Genomic DNA, 24,565 nt, shown 5'->3' on the forward strand with positions numbered 1-24,565 from the left:
TTTCAACCTATCTTAAATACATACTGTTTGCACTATAATATAATATTAAAAAACTAGTAAAAACATTTGTGAAAACATTTTTTAATGTTGGTTAATATATATATGTTTTTAGGCTTTTGTAATAAATGTTTTATTTATTTATTTATTTGCAGTTGTTTAACCAGGATAGTCCATTGGGCCTAAAGAACCTGTTTTCAATGGAGTCCTGGGGAGAAAAGCTCCACATAAAGATTATACAGAGATTATGTTCCACATACAGATTATACAAAGATTATGTTCCACACATAGTTTACATGAGGGTTATAGAGAAAAACATTCTAGAATTTCTGGTTAAAAGTTAGAAGTAGTATATATATGTATTTTTTTTTTTTTTTTGTATTTTACTAAAAATTACTAGGTACAAATAAGGAGTTGTATGCTAGAAGCAAGCATGAATTTGCTAGCTGGGAATTGAGAAAAAGGAAGGAGGAAAAAGTGTTGGGAGTAGAGAGTAGGTTATGAGGGGTGTGAACAGGAGCATTCCCATGAGGATGTTAGATGGGAGTGTAGTGATTTTTTATAGTATGGGAGGCTAGCAATTGTACGAATTGAGGGGGGGGAGGGAGTTCCATAGGCGTGCTAGTGAGAAGGACAGGAGGTTGTGTCCTGGAGGGTGTAGGGGTCTATAAACTTCTATGAGGTTTTGATTGTTAGATCTTAGAAGTCTTTGTGTTTGATGCATTTTAAAGGTAGTAGAGAGAGAGGGACAGAGGGATGGCTGGAATATGAGTTTATGTGCATAGGTGAGCTGAGTGTAGGAGAGATAGTTGGGAAGCTCTAGCCAATTGAGTTTGTGGAGAGGTTCACAGTGATGGGTAGATGATTTGTTACTGGTGGCAAATCTGGCTATTTTATTGTAACAAGAGGACAGTTTGGTTTTCAGAGAAGATTGTAGGTTTGTTAGAAGAGGGGCACCATAGAGAAGGGAGGGAAGGAGAAATGTGGTAGAGAGAGTAATTTTGGTAGTTGAGGTGAGGAACCGATTGTGACGGTAGAGCATGCCTAGTTTTTGGTGTTTTTTTTATATTTAGTAGTAGATGGGAGTTGAATTTGAGCTTGTCATCGATTTGGACCCCTAGCAGTTTGGCTTCAGATACCAGCTCAAGAGATGTGTTATTTTGGCTGGTGATGGAGAATAAATTTCTATCAAGGTTATTAGTTTTGGAGGGGGTAAATATCATAAGTTTAGTTTTAGCAGCATTGAGTGCAAGATGGTTGCCTTTCATCCATTGTTCTGTGGTGGGGAAGGCATCTTGAGTGAGTTTTAAAAGAGTTGGGATGGATGAGGCAGCACAGATGATTGTGGAGTCATCTGCGTATTGAATAATGTTTGCAAGGGGGATAGAGCGGAAAAAGTCATTAATGAAAATATTGAAGAGGAGGGGGCCCAAAATAGAACCTTGTGGGACACCTGTGGGGGTGTTGAGGAAGGAGGAGGTGGCTTTTTTCCATTCCATTTTTATAGTTGTTTAGTAAGGAATCAGGTGAAGTTTTAAGACAGTAATATTGTATGAGTTATTATAAAGACACACGCATTGGCACTTTAAATTAACTCAGTTCAACATCAGTCAAGCGTTTACTTTTTTCAAAAAAAGTGGCACCAAAAAGTCTTTAAAAGTGTACTGTTTTTACTGGTTCAGTGTTCTGAGGAAGTCTGCTCACAGCAGATGAAAGTGCTTAACCCTTTGTCTGTTATGATCTATGTTTGTCCGTTCTCAACAGAATAAATAGTTATTATCCTTGTTCAAGTCCAGCTTCACTTCTTACCTGGTCTAGCATAGCAGAGATGGGTGTGCTGTCTTATTGGAAGAACTACACAGCTGCTCTCCATGCAGTTAGCAAGTGGGGAACCCCAATAGGTGCACAGGCCATCACCTGGTCATGAGCATCACCTACAAAAGTCATACTGCCACCTATTCATACCAGCTCTATCCCTGTAGTGCACAGGGAGAGAGAGGGACATAACAAATGAGACATAAAATGGACAAGACAAGAAAGAAAATGTGTCTATATTATATGTTCGAAGTCTGAAAACTTCAAATCTCATATGATCGACTGCATATGAGCAAAGTTTTCAAACATTGAACATAAAATATAAACAAACTAAAAAATAAAAGAAAACCTACTTGAATGCTCTATGCAGGGGGGCAAGCCCCTTGCACCCCCCACACCCCACTACTTAAATATAACAACTCCAAGATCGCACACATGATGTCGATCATATGAGATTCGAAGTTTTCAAACTTCAAACTTACAATATAGACCCAAAGAAACCAGGTAAGTGGAACATGTAAGCAAGTAATTGAATCTAGTACTTGGTCTGTAATAATGGGAAATATGGTTTGGAGGAATATATGTCCAAACAAGACATGTACTAATTTCCTACTAAACAGCTTCTATGGCCATAGCATCTGTCCCTCTCTGGAGTGGGAGATGTCACAGACATACCTCTCAGCTGTACAGATCCTCACAGAATGTCCACATTTTACCATCATGTATTTTTGTCTGTTCCTCCTGAAATCTGTACTTTACTGGCAAATAGCTGAAGACTGAAGTCATCAGGTAATGAAAAACACTTGAGTTTGAGACTCCACATCCTTAAGAATATTCAATGTAATGCTAAATGTATCATTCTATGAACTTCCTATGTTTGTAGCAGGTATATTTAAAATATGTTCCTGTTTATCCCCCCATCGTTTTAGGCATTGTCCAGATGTGATGCTTTGAGAGGTTGTGCGGTGGAAACACAGCTCATGAGCCTGACTCACCTGTGAAAGAACAGCTTACATATGACAACTGCAGGGATGTCTGTCAAACAGTTATGACTATGCCACTTCTAGGCCAGTTAATCTGATGTTTTACATATCCATGTTACCTGTGATTATGAGTATGACACATCTTTGCCTTGTAAAGCTAATACACCTCTAGAGGGCATGTGCATAGAAGGGTACTGTTGCAGACATGTGAGTTGAACTGCCTGTGATATATTGACTTAATAACATTAAACTGTACAGTGTTCTGCTGGACAATAAGCACATTTGTGACTGATATCTGTAGTCACATACACATATACTTGTGTTATGCCATCCAAACCATTGGCAGGTCTGTGAGCAATGGCATTGTAGCATAATAGCCTACGTATGACTGTTGGACATCTTCCAGGTTATCACAGTGATGTCAAACCCTACTCTGCAATCAACGTACTAATGTATGGTGCAGCTATATTAATACAGTATCAATACTGATGTCCCCTTTGACACACATGTATGTGTGCCATTGTCCAGATGTACTGCTGTAACAGGTTGAGAAGTATGATTGAGTAGCAAGACTGTGAATACAGTGTGCCATACTTACATTCAGTAGAAATGTATACCAGGTATCCCCCGAGCACATGTATGTATGCATATGTTCAGCTGGAAGGCACAAAACTAATCACATGGGTTTCAAGCAGCCAGGTAAATAGGTTGTACATGTTGCACATGTGTGTTATATCAGTGTCAGTGCATGCAACAGACATATATGTGTACAGTTACTGGTGGTTGCATTGCCCTGACACTGAAGTGGGCACTGGAGTAGGCATGATTATCAGGTATTAATCAGGGAAGTGTCCACCTGTGTTATGAGCCTCTGTCCATGCCTACCACTACCAGCTATATCAAGACCTATATGCAGTGGATATCACAAGTGCACACACCCCTGTTGGAATGCCAGGTTGTGTGCTGTATGACAGACCACAGAAGATCATTTCATAATGTTTCTCATCTTGAATGTGACCCTTAACCTGTCCAATTCCATTGCAATGCAATCAAAGATGTTTCTAGGAAGGTGAGCAACTATTGCCAAGTGAAGATGTGCCACTATGTTAGAGTCCAGACCAGTACGGATGAATGCTGTAACCATCTCACCAGGTGCATTCACAAGTTTAAGGGTGTGTATACTCATTCAGATAGTTTATTTCCATATGTTTTCACAAATCAAATTGTTATGTTTTCAAATGAACTGTAAAGGCTATAGGTCACACTACAGGTGGGAATTGTTATGGAATGAGTTATTGTAGTGTCATGTTCCTGTTGCACAAATACCAGGCAGTGTATCAGGGGTGTGTTGACTTTATATTCACTGTAGCTGCATGGACACAGCAGTACCTGACCTATATATCCAGCTCCACCAAGGTAGAGTAATCCCCTTTGGTGGACAGCAGCAATACATAAACCACATAATAAGTTGCTACATTGGGTGAACAGGGAGACATAGGTGCAGGCAACAACTTTGAAACAAGTCCAGCTATATCCGAGCAAGCAGGTAACTTCACAGGTGATGTCCTGTAAGGCTGACTATGACTATGAATCAGACATATCCACACTACCAATGACAACTGCAACCGTGTCTCCACATATATTGTAAGCCTCAGATGAAACCACAAAATTCACCCTGTACTTGGGGTAAAGAACACCTCATACACACATGCCATGGATGTAGGCAACCTGCATCACATAGGTTAGGTGGGAACATCGCCAGGTCTATATTAGAACATCGAAGTTTCAAAACTTTGAATGTTCTAATATCGACCCCTATTCAGCGAAAGCTGAAAATATCGAAGCAACAGAAAGCCGAATTTTCTCCTAGGGAAAGAATTTGGTTGTTTGGTTCTGTTGCTTCTGTATTTTCAGTGCTGTGGTGGAAAGTTACGGGTCGGGTTCAGGTAAGTGTGTGATTGAGTGCGGGTTAGGTTAGGTTAGTTAGGGTTAGGGTGCGGGTTAGGTATGTGTGCGATTGTGTGGATGTGAGGGTTAGGGCGGGTTGGGTGAGTTAGGGTTAGGGTGCGGGTCAGGTAAGTGTGCGATTGTTTGGACATGAGGGTTTGGGCGGGGTAGGTGAGTTAGAGTTAGGGCGCGGGTGAGGTGAGTGTGCGATAATGACGGACCTTAGGGTTAGGGATTAGGTTAAGGTAAGTGGAAAGTTAATGGTGTGTGTATAGTTTAGTGTAGGGTTAGGTGCAACATTTTAGGTGTATGTGTGTGGATTGCTGTTTGGTGTGCTTGTGTTGTGTGTATGTGTTTTGGAACAGCAAATTTTTTCCTTAGGAAAAAATACGCTGTTCTGTATGTTCAATGTTTTCAGCTTTCGCTGAATAGGGGTCGATATTAGAACATTCGAAGTTTTGAAAGTTCAATGTTCTAATATAGACCCACATCGCCACCCTGTCCCCTCAGTCGTACATGGAGATATGCAAATCAACCACACTCCTCCCCACAGCAACGGTGAGCATGTAAATATTGCCTACTGATTGGCAACAACAGCATATCTCCATGGGCCATACTAACATCAGTGTCTGCCTCCTACATGAACACAGACATGTGCTCAGAGCTCCATCACACACCACAGTCAAACACAGACCTGCTGCCATACACACACCATCCCCATGGAAGACGACCACTGTCAACCCTCTACACAGAAATGAATGAAGGATAGAGGATTATACAATCAAGTGTCCAACATTGGGGGGAATAAGATAGCTCTGGGACAGGCGTGTAATGCAAGCTGCTATAGCCATGATACCTTGGAGATTTCTGGGGTAGTCTGGATTTTTTGAAAGTAATATCCACTGCTGATGTGCATTTTGACAACTGTATGAAGTCCTGTGACCTTTTCCTGTTCATGTCTTCCAGGTAACATGCAGAGTGCTCACCTACCAGCATTCTCTGTTGGGGAACAGACATCATCACCCAATATGTGATTGGACATTATGTGGACGGAGAGCAGAAGATGTGAGAGAGAGGACTGCCCTGTGGAACAGTGTGGTCCACAGGGTAAATGATGCCAGACTGCAGAGCAGAACTTATGTGTATGTGCAGCATTGGGCCACCATCTCAAATACCATGGCCATCAATGGACTGCTGCTATAGCAAGGGACTGGCTAAACACAGGTGGTGGCCCAGCCATCCAGGCCCCCACTGACACCCACCGAGGAGCTCCTCACCACACTTGGCCACAAGCCAAATGCACAGACCATGACGTTGAGGGAAGTATTGTGGAGGTGGGTTGCACACACACACTGGATGAATAGCATGCAGGTAAGGGCCCAGTGGCGATTAGTACACTAATGTATCAGACATACATGTATCTGTATTGTATCTATATGCATGTGTCATGTCCGATTGCAGTTGTGGTTGGGTTTTTTTAATGCACAAATGTGCACATCTATGGTGAGGACAGGACATTGTGTATTATTCCAGTTAGTACTGTAGATGTGCAGACATGCTGCATCCATCCTGTACCAAGGCCACATGTGTGTCTCCTGACAATAACACCCTCTCACTACTACCTAGGACCCTCTGGTCTGCATATGGGACAGCAGCCTGAAGCTGGTGAGTATGACATTGTTCTGTTGTTGCCTGGCAATATCCCAGGCATGTGAAGGGCATGCAATTTACCATGCACACAACCATCAGTAATAGCTATACTGCTTTATGTAATAGCTATTTTGCTTGTTGTGCATGTTCACTTGTGCTGGGATTAACTGTATTTCATCACAGTGATCACCACTGGGGCCTATCTGACGTGAACTCAACATTCCTGTAGCATACCTCATAACCTGTCAGTGCCAAGACATCTGGACAGAGGCCAGCAAATTGTGCTGGACAAATGGCTTAAGGTAAGGTCATGTGTGACACATTACTGGTATACAGTGGATATAAATTATGTACACTCCCCACTTAAGATGGAAGATGTTCCTGTTACATGCTATTTAGGACCACAATATGACAGCCTACACCTCTTCCAGCCTATAATGTGACCCATAACATGTACGGTTCACTTGTAAAACAAAGGATCTGGACTCGTATTGCACCTACAAGGCTGGCCACCTGTGAGGGCAGCGGACGTCCTATCAGTATGCTGTTTCAGTCAGGTATGATACCTCATGCTGCTATGTGGATCAGTACACTCACTGTGGCCTATTTGGCTATAATATCACATACATGGGCATTGTTAAGGCACAAAGACTGCTTCTGAGCATGTCTACATTTCAACCATATGGATATTCCAGACACATCTGTACAGAAGACTGTACAATGGTTTAACCTGCTGCATGTGAGGCAGATGCTGTTACCACACCATATAAAGTAGTGGCAGTGGGAGGTGGTCACTAGCCTTGTATGGTATACACATCAAAATGGTATAAACCACACATGATATGATCCTCACACACACACAGTTGCCAGCATTAGGACTAGAACTCCTGCGTATCTAGCTATCCCTACTATAGTACTATGCAGTTATCAGATGTGCCACAGTGCTTGTACATTTCCACCTCTTCCAAAGATACCTCTACCGTGGATGACATCAACAGGTCTACTAAATTGGAGTGAAGTGAAGTATACAGTTCAAAAATGGTATGAGCCAGATAGTACATGATTCACACACACATACATACACACACACACACACACACACACACACACACACACACACACATACACACACATTTGCCAGCATTGGGATTAAAACTCCTGCCTATCTAGGTATTCCTGCTATAGTGCTACACAGTTATCAGATGTGTTACAGCGTTTATACATTTCCACCTCTTCCAAAGGTACCTCTAAGGTGGATGACATCAAAGGTCTACTAAATTGGAGTGAAGGGAAGCGTAAAGGGTAGTGTACAGGTAAAAATGGTATGAGTCAGACAGTACATGATTCACACATGCATACTTGCCAGTAATGAGATTAGAACTCCAGCCTATCTAGGTATGTCTATTATAGTGTTACACAGTTACCGCATGCACTACAGAGCTTCCTGAACTTTCACATGGCCAAAGCTGCTGATAACTGCTCAGCTGTGCTAAAGTATTACAGGTAGCAGACAGTCTGCCTTCTGTTCAACCCGTACTTCATGCTAGTTCTTTCTGTCTTGCACTTCAACTAGCATTATGGCTTGGCACTTCACCAGGTTTTTGTATCAAGATATGTGGCACACCTGGCAGCCATCAGCATTACTCGTTCATCACAGATGTAGCCCCAGTACTTACTAGTTATGTACACCCCTCCTGGCATGTTTGAAGGGCAGTTATCTGTGCTTTCACCCATTAACCTGGTGCATGTGTCTGCTCTATGGTTCTGTTGCAACTGCCTCATGTACACAGACAACCCTCCCCTCTAAACTCCAAACACTCAGACCTGTGAGGGTTACCCATATATCACCCAATGTGGACATATGCACTCTCCAGCAAAGACTGAACTAGGAGGTCAAGAGGATAAGATCAACACCTGCACCACACCATGTGGAACACGTAGCTCACCATGACACCCACTTTGACAGATATGACATACAGTGAGGCACTCAATGGACATTTACCCAAACAGCACACACCAGTAAGGCAGACACTCACTCAGACACTGCGACATGGCACATGCCAAGGGACACATATTTAACCTACACAGTATGCCCCCATCCTAAGCTCCTAAGGCTAACCACCTTGCACAATACAGTGATCATGGGTAACTCAATACTGAGGCACACACATCCCACTTAATAAGTTGAATATGGAGCAGGTAACAGACAACTATCTATCACATGCCAGCATCTAACACATGACACAGCCAGTCATGTCACTCCACAACAACTACATGTATCAATCCGTATCCATGTGGGTGTGAATGACCTGGGTCATACCTCCCTGGACTACATGACAGGGGACATGGTTGAACTCCCTGATAATGTGGTCCAGGCAAGTGTGACAGTAGCCCTAGGCAGTATACCACTGTCACCCAGAATGATTCTGAGATACTGTAAACAGATGATTGACTGCAACATTGGCTTATGTGTTATGTGTCATTCTCAGAGGATCCATGGATGTCCTACACCTGTCACCACTGGGTTGCCAGGTACTGGCTAAGTGTCTTGCCACCCCTATGGTGCCTTATTAGGCAGTGTTCCTAATGTTTTTACCACCATAACAGCTACACATGTATGCAATCTGAGGGTCATGCTGCTCAACAGTGGACATATAGCTGTCAGGATGCAGTCACTCATAGCAGTCAGAGTGGAGGGAACATGTCTTCTGTGATGGAGAGGTGGTTCACAGCAGCAGACAGCAGACCTGCAGTATCAGGATATGATGCATTCCACAGCTGTCAGCCCCCAAACATGGACCACACCTCACCTCCACAGCTAGTGGTGTCTCCATATTCATTATGGATAGGAAAACCACCAGACTAGCATCCCATCATAATGCATTGGAGATACTTCCGGTACAACCGCCTTGGGGTAATGGTGCTATCCAGACCATAGCCTGCTATGGGTCCACATCTATGTCCCTAGACAGTCAATGCACATTCCTCAACACCCTGTCATCTCTGACGGTCCAATGCAACACTTACATAGTACGAGTATTCAACTACCCCTCCATCACCTGGGGAATGTAGCCAATCATCACTACAGTGTCCCAACATTTCGGGGATTTATCATTTCCATTGCCCTAGACCAGCTCATACTGACCAATGGTAGAGGATGCAACAACCATGACCTGTGTTGACCACTTAAATATGGGACCACTGATCATGCCCAAATGTCAAGTGCTGCATGGTGAGATTCACACAGGCTGTAATCAACATGAAACTCAACATGTCAGCCAAATCCCCCACAAAAGTAACCACCTGCAAAATCTCTCCAAAGTTGACTTTGCAGCCATGAAAACATGTGCCTGTGCTGGCCTTGGCAATGGTAGGGGGGCTGTGTGGCCCTGCCCCATGCTGTTCCTGCTGCAGCTGTTTCCGCAGGATCATATTGTGTAGCATGGCACATACTATGAACATTTGTGTACATGCAGCTGGAAAGTACTGCAAAGCTCCACCGGATATTTCCAGGCAGTGGAACCATGACTTGAGCATCCCAAACAAATGCTCTACAATGATCCTGGTTTGAGCGTGTGCCTCATTATGATGTTCTTGTTCGGGTGTGTGTATTCATTTCTGATGGGTGTCATCAGCCACGGCTCCAGTGCATAGCCAGCATCCCCCACTAGATGGCCATATGGAATGCCCCCCCAGCAAACAACTGATACAGCTGTGAGCAATGCCAGATGTGGGAGTTGTGATAGTTTCCAGGGCTGCCAGCACATTCATTCATGATAATGCCCTGGGCATTGCACATGACCTGGCAGTTGATGGAAGGGAAGCCCTTGCAGTTTATGTAGACCCTGCCCCGCTCACAAGGTGGTGCTTTGATGTGGATGTGTGTGCAGTCTATTGCACTAACTACTTCAGGGTATTCTGCTATATGGTGGAAGAGATGCATACATGTGGTCAGTGCCTCACAGGCAGTGGAGAAATATATGTGCTCATTGGCATGTTGTGTCATGGCATCCAGGAACTGGTGGAGTACCCTGGATGCTGATGTCTGTGAGACCTCCATGATATCCCCAGTTGGTCTTTGTAAGGTACCTGTGGCTAGTATTCTTAAGCTTAGACATACCTTGGTATCCACTGGGATGGGTTCCCCTATATTAGTTCTGTGTGCAAGGCATGGTCGGCACAGCTCAACAATTTGCTGTAGAATGTCCCTGTCCACCCTATAGAGCACTACTATCTCCAGCTCATGTAGGCCCTGGTAGGATACCCTGGGTCTGTACACTCTTTTCCTCCTCCTCACTGTGGGTCACTTGTCAGCGTTCTCCTCCTCACCACCCTCAGTCTCTAGCACATATTGATGGAGTAAAGCTGCAGCAGCCTTTAACATATTTAGTTATTTTTGCCAGCTAAAAATCCCCCATTTGTGTACACCGGTGGTGTAGATTTTGTGGGAAAAAAACAGTCTGTAGGGTGTCTGCATACTTTATATTAGTGTGCTGGGCTGGTGTATGTGTAACTGGCTGATTATGATACATTCCACCTGCCAGCTATGCTAGTTCTCCTTGATTGACTTCCTACTGCTGTTTTACCTTCCCACGTCTCCCTATTTAAGCCCTGAGGCACGCTGTGCATATTCCTTCTATAATGAGCCCAGATTTCTTTCACATCACTCTCAAGTAGAGGATATCTGAACAAATTGACTGAGAACATCTATACAGAAATAGAGACATATAGGGGTAATAGAGGGGCCCCTTATTTTTCCAGCAGGCATAGGAATCATAATGAACAGCGCCCTAAGTATAAATCTGCTGGTAGTAATTCCAGAATGCTTTTCACCTATTCTAGCAATGTATATCAGTTTTGTGACATAGTTAGGAAGAATTGTCCTATTGTGTTGGCTGACGATATTATTAGAAAGGTTGTCAGACAAGACCCCAATTTTATTTTTAGGAACAATATGAGCTTAAAAAGAATGTTGTGTTATGGCCCTAAAAATTTGAAAGCAGAACCCTTACTGAGAGCAGAAAAATTTCCCTGTGGTAAATGCAAAGCATGTTTCTTTATTGTTCAAGACCAAACATTTGTTCACCTTATCACTGAAAGGAAATTTATTCCTAGATTATCAGCTACATGTAATAAGAATTTCTTAGTGTATTTGGCAACCTGCACACAATGTCATTGATTTTATGTAGGGAAAAAACACACATCAGGTTAAAGACAGGGTTTTACAACATCTTAGCAATATAATGAATAATATACATTCAAATGCTTTGGCTGCATATGCAGCAACTACAGGACACAGTGTTTTTTTATTTTAGAGTTCTCCAGAAAGGTAGAACTGGCAGGAGAAGGGGTGATATGAATAATTATTTAGAGAATTTAGAAGTAAAATGGATAATAGCACTACAAGCCCATAGAGATCCGGGCCTGAATGCAAGTGTTCAATTGAAGCCAGCATTAATTAAGAGACAGACACTGATTCTGATTTGTTGATTTTAGTAACATGTGATTTTAATTTGTATATATTGCCTGTTTCTTAAGCTGTTAGTTTTATTTGGATCTGAAGAGGCAGTAGCCCTGTGAAAGCGGTCATCCTTCTTCAATGAAGCCATTAAAAATCAAGTTTTAGAAGATAAAGCTTTGTCTCTGCTCAGCTTTGTTGGTGTGCTCACATTTTGACTTGTTATTTAGAACTTCTTACAACATAGACAAACATTTGACCGCACTCTTACACTGGATGTGATGATATCTCTTTCTAACCTCACATGAACCCCCATATATACCCTAGCTATTGATGCTTCTAAAGCCTTTGATCACATCAACATTGACTTTTTAGTTACGATTCTTCCTTGTTTTAACATACCGCCGGCCTTTATCCAGACTATTCAAACTCTCTATTCTAAGACACACACAACCTTACAAATAAATAAACAGTTGTCATCCAGGATTGATATTAGGATTAGTGCAAGACAAGGCTGCCCACTATCCCCCTATCTGTTTAACCTATATATTGAACCCCTTTTTTTATTAATTACTCAAAAAACTTTTCACCACATTCCTGCTCTTTTTGATTCCAATATCCCTCTATCGCCTACAAAGATGATTTAAACCTTTACTACTCTCTTCCCAAATCAGATTTTCATAAACTTCTATATTCAATTAATATCTTTTCTAAACTCTATAATTACAAATTAAATCCTGGGAAATCTTTAATTTTTCCTATTAATTCCTATTGTCAATTTCCCTTTGATATTTCATCCATGGAAATAGGTATCAAACAATGTCTACAATACCTAGGAGTTTCATTTCATCAGGACACTACCAATTGTTATCATAATAATATTACAAAATTATGGTAAAATGTTCAAAATGACCTTAATAGATGGTCAAAGCTTAAACTTCCCCACTTCGCAAAAACAGCTACAATTAAAATGAGCCTCCTCCCCAGATTTCTTTTCATCTTCAGTGCTTCTAATATAATGATTTATAACAACTTTTTTAAGTCTCTACACCCTGTTCTTTCATTTTTTCTGGGGTCTCATAAATCTACTAGAATTAACTACAAAAAACTTTCTTATCCCAAAGAAAAAGGGGCCTTGGCCTACCAGATGTTAATCTATATTATGATATCATCAACTGAAGCAGAGTAGTAGCCATTTTGGACTTTTCTTATAAGTCCCCAGATGGGTCCCCAATTTGGGTTAAACTCTTTCATAATTATATTAAAACATTTAACTTTAACCCTAAAGCCCTCCCCTTTCTTAATAAAGAAATTATGAATATAATTAGCATACTAATGTATTTAAAACATAAAAGAACTAACTTACAAAAGGTTTTTAAATCACTAAAGCTGTCTCCCACATTTTACACACTACGACCCATCCAGCTTAATCCCAACCTCAAATTGAAAAAGAAAATGATTAACTTGGACCAATACCCTCTTTTAAAAGACAAATCTATCTCTGATTTCTTTCCTCCAATTATTACAAGACAAATTAAAGAACTCTGTTGCACTATTTTGGAAGACACTTCCTTGATATCAAATGATATTAATACATGTAAAACCCTATGGAGATTATTCCACCTGAAAAATAATATGATTTCCTACACCTACAAGCTTATTAGTTCTATTAAAACTCAACAAGAGCTCATTTATTCCAAATACTGGCTAGATCAAGATCCCTCAATCTTAACCAGTCAGATGTCCAAATCCATTCAAATATCATCCAAATTTAACCCTCTTAAAAAAACTTAGATATACTCAGCTCATGCTATTAAATAATGCTTACTTTACTCCATGCATATTGAATAAAATATATCCCAATACCTCCCCCTTTTGTACACTCTGTCCAAACCAAAGAGCCAACCTTATCCACATTTTCTGGAGTTGCAAGTGCATCTATAAACTTTGGTGCTCCCTAAGAGTTCAACTGGAAAAAAATAGGCTATGCAAAATCTACCCTGTCCTGGAAGTTTACATTATTACATATTCCCCCCTCTGGGTTGTCTAAATTACAACTTTGTTTCTTAATTTCTCTTTCCATGCTAATTAAATACTATATTTACACTTAACTGGAAAGACAGGTCCACACTTTCATGGGATGGATTTACACACCTAGCTACTAGGGCGGCACAGTGGTGCAGTGGTTAACATTGTCACCTCACAGCAAGAGGTTCTCCGGTTCGATTCTCAGCTGGGGTGCCTTCTGTGTGGAGTTTGCATGTTCTCCCTGTGTTCGCGTGGGTTTCCTCCGGGTACTCCGGTTTCCTCCCACATTCCAAAGACATGCATCTGGAGCATTTCTCCCCGGGCCTCCGCTGAAAACAGGCTCTGTGGAACCTAGTCGGACATTCCCGGTCAACAAATATTAAATAAATAAATAAAATAAATAAATATTAAACACCTCTCAGCTCACAAGTACTTATTTTACAGCATGAGACTTCACCCCTACTTTATGGAGTATTGGAAGATGTTGTTTGATTATATTTTATCCTGAATGTTATTTAAATACTGTCTATTCTGTCTGTTGTTTGGGCAAAGTACTCATTTGTATATAATTGTTTGATTTTGCTGGTTAAGCATTATATATAGTTTGGTTACTATTATCGACAAAACCTGAATAAAGAGATTTAAAAAAAAGTTTTATATTGATTACAGTCCCTCCAGTTGTTCAGTCTCAGAGGAGACTACTGTTTCATCTGAGGATAATGGCAAATAAAAAAGCTGTAGAACTGGAAAAAATAATATATAAAAAGGAGCAGGTACCAATTTCATTGATATTTTCAAATATAATGTAATTCAATGAGAAAACAAAGCAAAACAAAATAATAACAATAACAACAAAAAAAAAAAGCTCAATATATATATAAATACCAGTCAAGCTATCAAAGCAATCTGAAGGAAGAGACATATAACCACAATAATTGATAACACCATATTAAAACTGAATGCAATTGTAGAGAAGTGGCATTATGCTAAAGGAAATGCAATTGTTGTTTCAGTATTAAGCTGGGGTAATTGCATTTTCATAAAAACTGTGTAAATAAAACTGCAATTGTTGCTCAAGAAAATCTTGCAGCATGTAAAACATGAACTGTATACAATTTCACAAAATTACTATGTAACCTTGTAGAGCTTTTCTCCCCAGGACTCTGCTGAAAAAGGACACCTTGTGTCCAGTCAGACAACCCTGGTAAACAAATGTTAATAAATAAATAAAATATACAACTTCTTTCAATGAAAATACAGTAGAGCTTCTAAAATTGAAATGGCTTCTCAAATGTATTCACATGCACAGTTCTTAAAGCAAATTCCTCCTTGAAATGATATTCCCTAAGAGGTATTGTACTTGTACGGATAGGAAACTTTTTATTCAAACTGGGGAAGACAGGAAATATTTCATTAGACTCTCTTTTAAGTAGAGAATGAGACTGTTAGCTAATGTCTTGCTTTAGGCAGGTGGCCAAGGAACTGCATTTATGAAATGAAGCCCATGTTGTAACCCATTTGCTGTTAAGCTATATAACTGCAATTTGGACTTGCGAGTCTGAAGTAGTTAGAATACTGTAAATATTGTGGTTGCTGGTAGTGGCAGGACCAAATACGTTTTACTAAGAATTCTAGTTTAATCACATTTATATATTTTTACACAAGTATAAAGCTCCTTGTATATTTTATTCTGAACATTTTTTGATTAATTTTGTTTATTTCAAGTAAAAACAAATTCAATTTTAAATTTATGTCAAATGGTTTACTTATTAGATTAAGGTTATTGTGATGCCCATGCACTGGCCCAGTAATCAAGGAGCCTCAATCCTTACCACTAACACCAGTGATGGGCATCTACATTGGGAAAGATAACAAATACACACACAGTAAAGTACAATTTCCCTTAAGAGCACACAGAGATCACAGTCAGTCTGCGGCTGGTTTCTCCCTTTCTCTCTATATCCCCAATAAGACACCCTACTGGCACAGCTATATGGATCAGATATCAGCCTAGTGGCCAAGCTAAAACCTCCAGCACCCTCTCTGCCCAACCAGTGCTTCGTGTCCCTGCCCAAGTAGTTGACACACACACACTTTAAGATTTGATTTAGATACAAACACACAGACACTCCTGGGGAAGGCTGGCACAGGTTCTCCAGCTGTGCCACCATTCTGCCAGGCTATAAGGCAGCAATCACTGCCACCAACCACTAATATCAACTACTATAAGGCCCTTACCAAAGGGTGTCCAATTATTACTGTGCAATATTATTGTTACCCAAATAGTAAGTACGACCCAGGGCTAAAACTATTGGAGTGGCTTAGACAGTATCACTATATACATGCAATGTACTCTACAGCTTAAATTATCTCTACACAAAACAGCCACAATTAAAAGGTTTAAGAATATTTAATAATGAATAATAAAAACACAAGACAATACTTCTTACTACACAGTGCTAGTCAAGAGCTCAGACATCACATGAAGATGCTTAAAATAATACTGTAGAATAGTAAAATGAAATGAAAAAAACATCCAGGGAAAACGAAGCATTCTGTTGTGCTTTTATTCCAACTTGCAGAAGAACTCAATGAAAAGCATAAACGCAGAAAATCTCCTACACGTTTTTCGTCACAGTAGCTGTAACTTCTTCAGATAATGACATTACTGAATCAGTCTTTATTTAAACACATTGGTTTCCCGCTAAAAACATTCCAACCTATCAGACTTGAACAAAACCATTTGAATGACATTCACAATTACCTCGTTAAAAATTTAAAGCTCCCAGTACGTACCAAAAAAAACTTTTTTGTAGTCTTAAATGAACATTAAAAACTTGTCCCTATTAAAAACTTAATTTCAGTGATACATCATCAGAAAACTTTAGTTAAAAACATGTTAAATAACATAGTTTAAAATCGTAGTTTAAAAACCATAATATATTAATTTAAAATATGCATTTGCTGTGTTACATTAAGAAGTGTTCAAGCTCCCTCTTGTGGCCAGACATATGCACCACTATTAAACACAATGAAAAGAAAGAGATAGAAAAAGTATTCTAACATTTTTTTTTTACAATTTAGCAGCTCTCATTTTTAACAAAGGTTTAATAGAGATGGTCTCATTTAGGCCAGGGGGAGATGCTGTCTCCAGTGTCAATTGCCACCACATTTCTTTGTATTCAATCCTCTCCTCCCAAAGGCTCCCTCTGATGTCTTTTTTCAACCCCTCAAGGACAAAAAAGGAGAATTTTGCCTCTCCACATTCCATGCTGTGTTTGTACATGGCATTGGTTTCTTTCTTATGCTTGATGTCATTTAAATGTTCGTAGATCCTTCTTTTTAGTTTTCTTTCTGTTTTTCCAATGTAGAAGGACCCACAAATCTCACATGTAACCAAATAAACCAATCCAAAAGATTCACAATTAAAAAATCCCTTACTTGTCAGTAATCTACCTCTACTACTTAAATTGATTTCACTTTTATTTATTACATATTTGCACTGACTACACCGTCCACATCTAAAAGTGCCTATTCTTTGTTTGTTATTGTTTTCTGTAACATTCTCTAACAAGTTTTTTAGATTTACTGAATTACTATAAACAAATCTTATATCACTCGATGGAAGCCCTTTTAGGTCTGTAATACTTATAAACCTTGACCATTCTTTTTCAATAATTTTCCTAATATGTGGGGTACTCGCATTAAATTCCAAAACCATGGCATGGTTGAAATCTTTAGTGTATTGATTTCCATTATCAAGTTTTTTGGTGCTGTTTTTATCATTCATGTCCCCTAAAATCAGTTTAAAGTGTGAGTCCCTTTTTAAGCTCACTTCTTTCCTCAACTCTTTCAGCATTTCCTCAGGGTAACCTCTTTCCCTAAACATCTTAGTGAGGAAATATATCTCATTGTTGAATTCATGTTCCTCTGATGTCATTCAGCTTCCTCTGACAAATTGCCCTTTCACTATGTTTTTCTTACAGTGAAACAGGTGGGCACTATTAAAGTGTAAAAAATAATTTGTGTATGTATTTTTTCTGAATACCTTTGAATGCAGACACCCTTCCTTTTTGTATATTTCTACATCTAGGTATTGAAGGGTGTCATTCTTTATATTCCATGTGAAATCAAGAAAAGTTGTGGAATTTTTCATCATTTCCATAAATTCTGTGATGACATCAGTATCTCCAATCCAGAAAATACATATGTCATCCAGAAAATGCTTGTAAAGATGCCAACAGGTGTTAAAAGGGGAGTTCAGAATAAATTTCCCCTCCCATGTAGCCAGTACAAGGTTAGCATACGTGGGGGCGCAAGCCACCCCCATTGCTACTCCCTTAATCTGGTGGTAAAATTCTCTGTGAAAAAACAAATAGCTGTGCTTCAATACTAAGTCCATAAGCTGTAAACATGTCAACTTTTCTTCATTATTAATTTCAGTATCCTCATATAGTATTTCTTCTAAACATTTTTAACCCTTCTAAATGTGGAATACTAGAAAAGAGGTCTATTACATCAATAGTAGTAAATGTACTATTTGAAACTTCAAAAATTCCTATCTATTTCCTTTAACATGTCCCAAGAATCCTTAATAATATTTTTCCTTTTAAGCCATATTTTCTTCAATTTCTTGTCAATGTATTTGGCTAAAGGTAAAGTCTTGGAACCGTCTGCAGAAACTATTAATCTCAATGGGGATTTCTCTCATTTTTGTGGGTCTTAGGTATTCCAAATACTAATGGAATTCTAGGTTTCTCTACTGTTAAGTAACCATATGTTTTTATATCTATCAGTCCTTCCAGCAAAAGGTCCTTCAAAACAATATATATATTTTGCTATAAACAATGTTAATTTCATTTCTTGACACAATAGCATATCTCATAGTGTCCTTTAACATGTCATTCATTTTCCCTTCATATGACATGTTGTCCATAAGCACCATTCCACCCCCCTTATCAGGTTTCATAACCCTTATTTCTTTATCCCTTCTAAAGTTGTTTAATGCTTGTTTTTCTTTTTCACTTACATTTCCTTTGAAGTGAATGTGCTGATACTTTTCCCTGATTTCTTTCTCTATAACTTTTTCCAAATTTCTTAATTGGGGATGTAATGGTGGGTTAGTAATGCTTTGTTTGTATAATTCATTTAAGTTAGTGTTATTGTCGTGATTAACAAGCAAACCTAAATTAATTTTCCTAAAAAAAGTTTTAAGATCCATAAGTGTCCTTGCCACATCTCCTTTTTTCCTAGGAATGTATTTAAGCCCTTTGGAAAATAAAGTAAAATTTTCCTGTTCCAGTTTTAAAGAGCTGAAATTATAGATAGTAAAATTGTTGAAAGAACTTTTGTATTCTCCTATTTCATTCACCAAGTGTGCAGAGGTGGGGTAGGGGCTTGTGTGTGTTCTTCTCCATTTAATGTTTGTCCTTCTTCCCACCTCTCCATTGAAAATTCTGGTTCTAATTATAACTCTGTTTATAATTCGGGTGTTGATAATTGTAATCACCCTTATTCTTTATCCTTTCTGATCTACGCAAGGGCCTTTCTTCCTCAAACTCATCCAGGTCATTAATATCTTCCCCAACTCTTGTAGTTTCTCTTTTGTTCCCAATGAAGTTTTTCTGTCCATAATCCCCTTAAAAACATGCTGGTTATGTGGTTTATGGTAACTTGTGTTATTCTGATATTCATGAATATCTCTTTCTAGCTTCCTAATTTTTCTGTTAACTAAATCAACACATTTAGCATCTATACTATCTTTTATTTTGTAATATTTAACTTTTTCTTCTTCAGTACTAAATATTAAATCTTCCCTTATACATTTGTCTAGTACTTCTATTTGTTTATTTAATTCATCCTTTACCTTTTCATTTTCCTTGATCATAAGTCTCAAGACATCAATTTAATTTAAAAATTAAGGTTTTAATAGGGACAAGTTTTTAATGTTTATTTAAGACTACAAAAAGGTTTTTTTTGGTACATACTGGGAGCTTTAAATTTTTAACGAGGTAATTGTGAATGCTATTCAAATGGTTTTGTTCAAGCCTGATAGGTTGGAATGTTTTTAGCAGGAAACCAATGTGTTTAAATAAAGACTGTTTCAGTCATTATCTGAAAAAGTTACAGCTACTGTGATGAAAAACGTGTAGGAGATTTTCTGCATTTATGGTTTTCATTGAGTTGTTCTGCAAGTTGGAATAAAAGCACAACAGAATGCTTCGTTTTCCCTAGATGTTTTTTCATTTCATTTTACTGGTTATAGTTGTGGCTTAACCATAGGCTGCTGTTTCATTTGACTGTAGAATAGTAGTGACATAAATATAGAAAACAGCTAGACTATTCTATCTTTTCCTAAGAGCAATTCACAGTTTTAAATAAACTTACATATAGAGCAAAAGCAGAGTACTGGTGAGTTGTTGTCAGCTTTAGAAGAAATCCAAAATGCTCTCTCTCTCTTTCTCTGAAAAAGTCCTTTAAATTGATAATACATCCTGTTGACTCATTTTAGATTACATCATTCTTAACAATTCTCTGGTTTCCCAGGCTAACATAAACTCTACATTTACATTTCTTAGCAAGCTTGCACCTGTTCAGGAAACCACAGCAATTAAAGACATTATATATGTAAAATCTAGTAATTAACTCTGGTCTCAAAACAATAGAAAGAATCTGATGGCTCAGACACCACAGCTCTAAATTTGAGATCAGTCATACAGACTTGACTTATCAGCTTTCTTCCAGCAGAGTGCACTGTTGTTACATTTTTGATGTTCAACATTTAACACCATTTTCTTCCATTTAAGAGAACAAGCCTGTGGCTTATATAATATTTACAAAGACATAGAATTGTCTAAAAAATTCTATCTAGCTAGGCTGGCAGCCTTCGCATATCTTCACAGTTATATCTACTCAAATGATGAAGTCTCAATTGCTGCCCTCCATTGTTTGAGGAATAGCTGTTCAAGTATTGCTACTATTCAAATATTTGATGTTTGGTATATTTTAATGACAAATTGAAATTGTACTCTAGGTATGCTAAAGTGGGTCTTCTGGTGGAAATATTACTGTAAAGACATCAAATGGGGTGTCATCATTGAAGAGATCTCATTAAGTCATCATGGGAATTACATTATATGTTTATTTGTGTGGAACATAATTTTAGACAAGTTTCAATTATTGCTTGTAAAAGTTTAGACTAATGCTTAACATGCTAGAGGTGTTGGTTTTGCAGAGGTACTTCTGTTGCAGAACCATTTCTGTGTGTTCCTGGGGTTTCCTACCTACTATGTTGGTTTGAGATTTATTTACTTACTTACATAGAGCATTGATCAATTAGATCATTTTCAGACACAATCTGGGGTTACTAAGAAGAATATGCAAACAATAGGACACCATAATGCTGGTTATACATTCCTTGACACAACCAAGTGGTGAGCATTTGTCTAAGACATAAGCAGCTATTAGCTATACATTATTAAGATAATGCAGTGTAATGGATGGTATAAAAAGGGATAATGACCTATACAATTCTGCATGCTATATACAAACATAAAAGTAGAAGGGAGGAGGAAGATAGCAGGAGTAGAGAAAAGGAGGGGAGAGGGATTGAAAGAATAAATGAATAGAATAGAAAGGGTTAGTAAAGCAGGCATTATGAAAAGGTTAGGAAGATGAGGGGGGAGTTGGAGTGTGTTGGGAGGATGAAGAGTAGAGATGATTACCAGTTGTTACAGAGGAAAATGCATTGGGAAAAGGAAGGGGGTTTAGGTGATTCCATATTCTAGGAGCATTTGCATTGTTCTTGTTTGAGTAAAAAGATTTCTAGTTCAGAGTGAAATTTTGTTAGGGTGGGGATGTATTGTATCTGAGATGAGGTTAATAATCATTCTTTTAAAGTGAGTACTGAGAAAGAGTGTTTAGTAGAGTGCAGTTTTGAGCAGTAGGTATGTGGGTTAGTAGAATGTTATGCAGGAAATATTAGCTTTAATGTGTTGATTTCTCATGCTAGAACAGGAAATGAGTTTAGAGTAGTTTGTTTAAAAACAAGACCTGAAAAATTAATTATCAAGGTGCTGCTTACTGTGCTGGAACCAAAGTCTTCTTAAGACACTAAGGTCTTGCTGGCTGGATTCTGCTGAAATCAAAGTCTAGTTATAATTGAATTCACAATCTGTTGCCCACAGAAACTTGCAGAATATACACTGATGCAGCATCAAACTCTGTCATAAAAGCAGTAACTAATAAATAACTTTTTATAACAAATCACACAAACTACTGTTACAGCTTCAGGTTCATAGGTTCATAGGTTCGTACTAGGCTATCTGCCCTAGGGCATTTATAAGCCTAGCCAGAGTGTATGTGGCTTACACCACCCCTTAGGATGAGAATACTATGCCCTTTTAGGGTTTAGTTTACTATGCCTCTGTCTAGTAGTGACAAAGAGATGACCCCCGGGGTAAACCTACGATCTCCCATCCACTCGTCGAGATTTCTCTTGAATAGAGTCAGTGAGGGGCTCTGCCTAACATGGACTGGGATTCTGTTCCAGAGTGTAGGGAGCCTCTGGGTTATGAATCTGTCCCTCCAGCACGTTCTATTTATTTCTGTGTTGAGGTTTAAGTCACTTGTTCTCGTGGCTCTGATGGATTTGGATTTTCTGAGGTGGAGCATGTCCATTAATTCAGGATTGGACATGGCCTTGTACGTCAGGCACAGATCACCTCTGAGTAGGCGGTATGCGACTGAATAGAGCTGGAGTTTTTTCAGTCGGACAGCATATGACATATGTTTAAGACCCTTTATCCTCTTGGTGAGGAACTTTTGGGGTCTTTCCAACTGCTGCAGGTGTCGGGTGAGATACATCCCCAAATGGAGCATTGTACTCAATCATTGGCCTGATAAGAGAAGAGTACAGGGGCACAATGACCTCTCTTGATCTAGATGTGAAACCCTTCATGATAAGGTGGGCAATATAGAAGGTCTTCCTAACCACTTTGGCAATGTGAGTGTCAAATGAGAGGTTACTGTCATCCTGGGTCCCTAGGTCCCTGATTACCTCTTCCGTACTTAAAGGATTACCACCTATGTGGTAATTTGTCGGTACCTTGTTTTTCCCAAAGGGTATGACTATACATTTTTTGGCGTTTAGCTTAAGGCCATGGCTCTGGCACCAATTATCCGTTTCTATGAGGCCTCTCTGAAGGATGTTTGTGTCCGCTGGAGTATCAATTATGGCGCCCAGTTTGCAGTCATCTGCGAACTTTGTCAGCCACAATCCTCCTATGTTTGCCTGTACCTCGGAAAAATAAATGCCGAACAAGAGGGGTCCCAGGACTGAGCCCTGTGGGACACCGCTTGTGACTGGCTTAGAGTCTGACATAGCTCCAGCAACTCTGACCCTGTGGGTTCTGTCCTTGAGTCAGTTTGCAACCCATCTTGTGACATATGGGTTTACATTTAAGCTGGTGAGTTTGTCTATGATGCCCCAGTGGGGTATTGTGTCAAAGGCTTTTGCAAGGTCAAGGTAGGCTGTGTGAACTGCCTTACCCTCATCAATGGCCTTAGTGACTGTTTCAAAAAAGTCGACCAAGTTCAGAAGGCAGGATCTGCCCTTGACAAAGCCAAATTGGGTAGGATCCAATGTCTGTAGGTCCCCAATGTCTTTGTTTATGAGTTCCATAATGATCCTCTCCATAGCTTTGCAGACCAGGCTCGTCAGGCTTATGGGGCGGTAATTTCCAGGGTCCGTAGAAGCACCGCCTTTGTGAAGTGGGACCACTGTTGCCGACGCCACTCTTTGGGTATGTATCCTGTGGTAAGGCTAAGATTAAACAGCAGCCTTATGTGTGGGTTTAGTTCCTCTTGAGTCCATGTAGCACACAGCCCAGGACACCATCCGGTCCCATTGATGCTGTGTTTTTAGCTTTAGAGAGGCGGCTCTCACCTGGGCATCTGAGATGTTAGGGAGGCTACACTCTGCTGGGATAGTTATTTCTCCTTTTGGGGAGGGGAGGAGAAATTTGCACTGAACCTGTCTGCCAGAATGTTGGCAATGTCAGTGGGTTCAGTGTATTTTGTGTCATTTTGGACTAACTCTGAGCATATCTGGGAGTTTCCACCCAGGTTTCTAACATAGCTAAAGAAGGCCTTGTGATTGTCTTTTGTGTCCTTTGCGATTTTTCTCTCAAAGTTGGCCTTGGATGATTTTATGAGTGATCGTAGTTTTTGCTAGTACTGATCAGAGATGCCTTTCCTTTTAGGGATTTTGCTCTGTCATGTAGTAGCTTCCTCCTTCTGTTGTAAAGTTTGTTTATGGCTGGGGTCCACCAGACCAGTCGCCTGCCTTTTGGGGGAAGGGTCTTGGTTTTATTTGGGATTGCATGATCCATGCATTCTTGAAGGTGCCCATAGAAGGCATTTGCAAGGGATTCAGCAGTGTGGGTTGTGGTTTCCACTGGCCCAGGGGCCTTGAAAGATACCACTTCAGTCTTAAGAAGTGTGAAGTTTGCTTTTGAGAAGTTCTTCACTGTGGTCTTTTGTGCAGGGGAGGGGGCGGGATGTGGATTTCCAGTGAGATTAATTTATAGTCTGATCTTACCAAAGAGGGATGTACTTCCGGTGTGGAGCATTTTGTCCCCATGTTTGTGATGATCAGGTCCAGTATATTGTCTCCTCTTGTGGGAAT

This window comes from Protopterus annectens, chromosome 1.part1 (assembly GCF_019279795.1).
Source record: "Protopterus annectens isolate FY-2018-M chromosome 1.part1, PAN1.0, whole genome shotgun sequence".
Classification (NCBI taxonomy): Eukaryota; Metazoa; Chordata; order Ceratodontiformes; family Protopteridae; genus Protopterus; species Protopterus annectens.